This window comes from Nannospalax galili, unplaced genomic scaffold, assembly GCF_000622305.1.
Source record: "Nannospalax galili isolate Female #2095 unplaced genomic scaffold, S.galili_v1.0 scaffold140, whole genome shotgun sequence".
In the NCBI taxonomy this organism is placed as follows: domain Eukaryota; kingdom Metazoa; phylum Chordata; class Mammalia; order Rodentia; family Spalacidae; genus Nannospalax; species Nannospalax galili.
The window spans coordinates 12,820,830-12,828,027 of NW_008352267.1; positions in this window are offsets into that span (position 1 = coordinate 12,820,830).

Consider the following 7,198-nt stretch of genomic DNA (forward strand, 5'->3'; position numbering starts at 1 on the left):
GGTTATAATATATATTTTAAAGTATATGTTCCTGGTGGAGCTATCAAGCTAATTAAAATATGTATTACCTCAGATACAAAGTTTCTGTGGAAAAGATCTAAAATCTTTAAGTATACAACACTTTTTTACTAAGTATAAACAACATATTGCACAATAGATCTGCTGAATTTATTTCCAAATCTCAAGCTTTGTTTGAATAGTTTCAAATCCTATGGCTTCTTTACATTTAAAAAAATGTTTTTTTCCCCCTCCATGCAGAAAATGTCTTGGGGGAATTCTTGAAACCATATCAATATGGACATGAGGGAAGTAGGTTTGGACAGAGGGAAAGGTTGAACTGGGCTGAAATTTCAACAGAGGCTCTCTATCAGCCTGATGGAGGTTTTGAAGCCAGGTTTTTCAAAACAATCTTCTTTAATTACAAACTTCATTAACACACTTTAATAATGAACAGACTATCTAGTAAGAAGACCAACGTAGAAATGGAAGACCTGAGCAACACTACAAAGCAATTAGACCTATTACATCTAAAAGACTTCTATTCAGATACACATTAAATATTCTTCAGGATAGACCATATGATAAGCTAAAATGCAAATCTAAATGCACTTTAAAGGTAGAAACAGTGCAAAGTATGTCCTCAAAACACAATGGAATGAAAATCAATATCTGAGAAATGCATAAATATGTGGGTATTAAACAATGCATTCTTTAAAAAATATATTTATTTTTATTTTATGTATGAGCATTTGGCCTGCATGTATATAAGTGTACTACATGTGTACAATGCCTGTGGAGTTAGAAGAGGGCATAAGATCCCCTGGAATAGAATTATGGATGGTTGTAAACCACCATGTGGATGCTGAGAACTGAACCCAGGTCCTCTGCAAGAACAGCCAGTGCTCTTAACCCCTAAATTGTCTCTCCAGCCCCTAAACAATGCATTCTTAAACATGTATCAAAGAAGAAATGAGAAAGAAATCTAGAAAATAATGTAAAATGAAGTAGAATGAAAAACAAAGTGTAGCAAATGAAATGTTTAAAGAAAATTTATATTACTGTGTTGTTGTTGCTCTCAGCTAGTTTATTACAATGAAAAGTAACTAATACACATGGATTAGTTAAACTAGATTGAATGAATCAATTATAAAAATAATCAAAGCCAACAGAGAACTGATCAAGCAATAACAGCTGGAAAAGTTAACACGGAGAAGAGAAAATCGTAGATAAGGAGTCTGACAGTAGGCAGCTGTTTGGGAAATTTTTATTGTAAAAATTAAGAAATATCCTCAACCAATATCCTAATACGTCATTTTAAGACACTGAGTAAGTAAGAGCAAGGAAAACATTTTAAAAACTGGAGGGTTTGGAGAGATGGCTCAGTGGTTAAGAACACTGGTTGTTCTTGCAGAAGACCCAGGTTCAAATCCCAGCACCCACATGGAAGCTAACAACTGTCCGTAACTCCCGTTCCAGGGAGTCCATCAGCCTCTTCTGTCCTCCATGGGCATTGCATGACACGGGTGTACTTACCTACATGCAGGAAATACATGCATACACATAAAAAAATAAAATAAAATAATTTAAAAACCTAGAAGGAAAGGGCCAGTGAGTTGATTCAGCAGATAAAGGTCTTTGCCAACAAGTCTGAGACCTGAGTTCAATCCCCAGGAACCGTATGGTAAGAAAGAACTAACATCCACAAATTATCTCCTGGCCTCCACATGTGCCATGATGCGTGTGCGCACGCACACACACACACACACACACACACACACACTAAATAAATGTAAAAAATTTTAAACAAAAACGAAAGGAAGGAAATCACAAATATGGCTGGAAAATGATTAAATGCAGAATAAAACGTAATAGAAAAAAATCAACAAATCAAGAATGGGCGCTTTAACCAGTTAACAAAATGGATAGACCTTTAGTTCAATTGACCAAGAAAAAAAAAAAAAAAGAAGTTATTAGAAACTAGAATAAGGTAAGAGAAGGGACATCATTACTAATCTTCAAGGGAAAAAAGATTACAAAGAAATACTATGAACAACTGTATATACCAACATGTTGGATATCATTGATGAAGCAAATTCCTAGAAAATCATCAGCTAACTTAAGAAAAAAATAGACAGTCTGAATACTTCTATAACAAATAGAGAGCTCAAGTTAGTTTTCAAAAATTCTCAACAAAATAGGGCATGATGGTACATACATGCAATCCCAGGACCTCAGAAGCTGAACCAAGGGGAGCTTGAGTTCAAGGCTAACCTGGGCTACATGGCAAGACCTTGTCTCAAAAAAATTCAAAAACTATCAACAAAGAAAAAGCAAGGAGCAAATAGCTTCAAAGGTGAATTACACCAAACTTTTAAAGAAAAAATATCAGGTTTTCACAAACTCTTCCAAAAATGATGAAAAGGAGGAAATATTTCTCAATCATTCTATAAGGCCAGTTTCCCCCAAGTCCAAACTAGAAAATATACCCCAAGGGAAGAATTACAAATGTAGATACAAAAACCTTGTACCAAATATAACAAAACTGTTTTATAACAACAACAAAAAAGATTTATATACCACAACCTAGTGGGATTTACATCGGTAATATAATATTGGCTTATCAGTCTCAAGAGCATTTAATACAACAACATATCAATAGAATAAAAACCAAAAACCATGTAACTATCTCCATAGATGTAGAAAAAACATTTTATAAAAATGCAATACCTTTGCATGACAAAAGCATTTCATGGAGTGGGAGTAAAGTGGATGTCCCTCAGGAGGATGAAAGGTATCTTTGAAAACAATCCAAATGGATCATTATTTAACAGTGAACTCTGGGTGCTTGCCTTAGATCAGGAGGGAGACAGGAATCTGCAGTCTTGTCGCCTATTCAGCACAGTCCAGAAGGTGCCAGGCCAGGGCCACTGGGCAGGGAAAATTCAGTAACCCAAATCAGACATAAAGAAATGAAACTGGTTTCGATTGTAGACAGTATGATCTTTTTTTAATATTTTATTTATTATTTTTATTTTACATGTGTGCATGTATTGCCTGCATGTATGTAAGTGCATCTATGTCATGCAATGCCCACAGAGGACAGAAGAGGCTGTCGGATCCCCTGGAACTGGAGTTACGGACAGTTGTTAGCTTGCCATGTGGGTGCTGGGATTCAAACCTGGGTCTTCTGCAAGAACAGTCAGTGTTCTTAACCACTGAGCCATCGCTCCAGCCCCAACAGTATGATGTTATATACAGGAAACCTTAAGAAAGTCAATGAAACTAATATGTAAATTTCATCCATTTCAACCAACAGTTTCTACACACCAGAAATTAACAATCTGAAAATAAAATCAAAACATCTATTCCACTTAGAATACATCCAAATGAGTAAAGAGTCTAGGAATTTAGTAAAAGAAGAGCAAAACATATTCTGAACATTAAAAAAATGTTGTTCAAAGAAATTTTAAAAAGACCTAAATAAATGAAAAAATGACCCATGTTCATAAACTGGGAAGTTTAATTTCATAGGAATGTAAATGCTCTCCAGATACCTACAGTGCACTTGTCAGAACTGCAGTGAGCCTCCTTCAGTACAGAGAAAGCTAATATTCAAGGATACCTAAATAGCTTTTCTTTTTTTTTTCTTGAGACAGGTTCTGACAGCCCTGGCTGTCTGGAACTTGCTATGCAGACCAGGCTGGCCTCCAACTCACAGAGATCCACCTGCCTCTGCCACCCAAATGCTGGGATTAAAGAGTGTACCACCACACCCAGCCTCTAAAGTAGTCTTTTAAAATTTGGAAACATATAAATAAAATTGGAAGCCGCAAATACCCCCATGTCAAAGCTTACTATAAATGAACCACAATCAAGACAATGTGGTACTAGCATAAGAACACACAAACACAAATCAGTGAAACAGAACTGAGGATGTACAGATAAACCCATACCTGAGGTCCACTGAATTTTCTAAGAGAGCCCCAACCACTCAGTGGGAGAAAGAATAGCTTTTATGAAACTAGAGCTGGGACAGTAATAAAATCACTTGCCAGATAATTGAGTTGGACCTTTACTTCACACCACACACAGAAATTAAGTCAAAATGGATCACATTAATTCTCAGCGCCACAAGAAAGAGAGCAGAAAGGAGGAGAGAAGGGAAAGAGAGAGAAAGAGAGAGGGAGGGAGCGAGGGAAGGAGGATACATCAGGATCCAATATTTAAATATAAGACTGAAAAACCATGAAATAGAGGCTTAAAAGAAAACATAGGAATAAACCTTCATGACCTTGGATTTGAGAATGAATTCTCAGATATGCTGCCACAATCATGAGTAGAAAAAAAGAAAATTGGACTTCATTCAAAGTAAAGCCTTTGTGTTTCAAAGGATAAAGGATACTGTCAAAAAGTAAAAGAACAAGATATATAATAGAAGAAAAATTTGAAATCATATGTATAATTAGGTAGCAAGAAAAAATTTTTTTAAATAAAGGATCTGAGTAAATTTTTTTTCCAAAAGAGGAAAACATAAGTGACCAATAAACAGCTGAGACAGCATCAGAGAAGCCAGTGTTTCAGTTCAAGAGAAAACCATCTTCCTCTGTGTTAACTGTGGTTGTTTATCATTGTGCAGAATGTCTTTGATGCATGATATTTAGGTAATAAGACATAAAAAAGAGTTAAACACCCATGCCACATGTTGTTACAGTAGAATCTTGGTGGGGGGGTGAGACCTAGCATTCCAGTTGGACCAGGTCATCAGACCACCCCTAGGAAGGTGGATTCACCATAAGCCATGCTAAGAGATAGGCAGAAAAGTTAGTGTTGGCCTGAGATGGTGAACTCAACTTACCAGGCCACAGAAAAGCATAACATCTCCTTTTCTTCTTCCTACCTCTTTTCTAAGTATGCTTTCCTTTCCCTCACACTATGGGCTTTCCAACATTTTGGGTTTGCTGACTCTAAAGCTCCCCTCCATACTGTGTGACTGCTTGCCTGCCACCTGTCTGACCTTCATGCTGGGTTAAAAGGCATGGCTTCTTTCCTTCTCTGTTGCCCCCTAGCTGCCGAAATTTACAGCACACCTGCCCTGAAGGTTTTTCCTTTTAAACCCTAATAAAATTATCTTCAAACTTCCTTTTGAGTCTATTCCTAAATTCTTTTATTAATGAGACCAAGAACCCTAGGAGGGGAACCCAATTTCTCCTGTATCATTACTCTGGAATAGTTTAATTTCAAATGCTACTTAGTTACTTCTGAAGGCAAAAAGTGACAGAAGCCTATGTGGGAAACAAAAACTAAAAAAAAGAGAGGACACCTTTCCTTAGAATATCACCCCTCAGTACCACCACCCCTTTTCTCTAGCTTGGGCCCCAACTCCTGCCCCCGCTTCCTTCTGCAAGTGTATCTTTGCCCGGAAGCTAAGACGCTAAGAGGCTACAAGAGCATTTGTAGGGCTAGGAGACACTTTCATGGTTAGAAATAAACATTCTTCACATTCCTTACATTTTTCAATACAGGGGGCTCTGGAAGACCAAAGGAAAGAGCTGCCCCTTTATTATATGGAGTGACTAATAATGGAAAACACAAAAACCCAGAGGATTTCCCTGTCTTTTCTTTAACGTACTTCTCCATAGAAAAGTCTTGATAGTCTGTACCTGGACTGCAAGTGGTGGATTGAAGTCATCTCAGAAGAAAATGAAGAGCATCTGCAGCTTAAAGCGCCCTGGAATCCAAAGGCAAGTTTAGAAAAACAACTGGCAGTGTTTACAGTTCTATCCTCTAAGTGCCTTTAAAGAACTCAAGGAGGCCATGAGGGATGTAGGCACACTGAAATCAGACAGACACTGTCAAGACACTCTTGAGAGACCCTCAGGCATCTTTAAAACAACATTAAATTGCCCATCTGTGAAAACCAGAGATTATAAAAAGCAAAATAAGCTAGAGGAGAGTCTTGAATCCAGGAAGCAGAAAACAGTAGGAATAGCTGGCTCCAGGAAGTTCCTAACCTAAGAATGAGCACCAGATTTTGTGGTGACAGAGAGCTGCTTTAGGTGAGTCCATAGTTCCCTTACCTAAGGGGAACCAAAAATAAAAATGACTTGAGGCTAGGCTGAGAGGGCTGTGTTCACCCTAGGGCCAAGTACCAGCAGATCTTCTTTTTCTTTTATTCCAAGATCTAATGTGAAAGATCTGTTGTTGTCACAGCCTGGTGCCCTCAGCCATTTCCCCAGGATTTGGTTCATCTGCCATCACCCCAGAACCTCAGCCATCACCCACATGAGCAGGCTGCCATCGGGGGCAGGCACTATCTTGGAATACCTTACACATGCAATGCACACTGCTGAACTGGGCATTTAAGGGCAGAGTGCAGAGATCAAGAAGTTGGCCTGCTTCGATGAGGGGAAGGAAGATTCTAGGGCCTGGGAAGAAGATGAGGGAAGTAAAAGAGGGTTGGAGCTGAATTAAGCCAAGACCAGACAACAGCTGGTAAACCGACATTGTGGTCAAGAGCTTGGGCTTCAAGCAGAACAGTCTGCATATGAATCACCTTCTATGGTACAGTCCATAAGATCTGTGGGCAAAGTCCCTCTGCACAGAGCCCACATCTGCAAGATGGCTGTGATACAGAACCAGCCTCAGGAAGCTGGTTGATAATGAAATGAGGCATTGTGAAGAGAAGCGCACTGCCCAGGACATAGCACTTACATAGATGCTAAATCATTATTATCATAACAATCCCATTACAAACTGAGGATTGTGTAAACAAAGATGGCCCCCCTCCAGTCCTTCATGCTCTAAATCCTCCCTTCTGGACTATATTCAAGTTTTTTGGGGGGAGGGTAGTCTAAATACACAGGGTGGGGAACCCTCTCCAAAAGGCAGAAAGCCAATGACCCCCTCTCCCTGGGGCAGACCCCCCTCTCCTGTGCTCTCAGGCTTCAACCTCCTCTTGAGGCATTTGGCCTACAATTCCTCATTCAGAATCATTGAAGGGTCAAAGGAGATCTTGCCCCCATGCTCAGACTTATTAAGATGAATTGCCAGTCTCCTCTCGGTGGAAATAAGCAAACTATGTTGAGCGAGCCCAGAGAGGACAAAGAGCGTGCTAGTCTAATTAAGAAAGGAGATGCTCTCCGGGAAGAATGGCAAGAGGAAACGGATTGCCCTGAGGCTGGGGGGGGGGGGGGGGGGG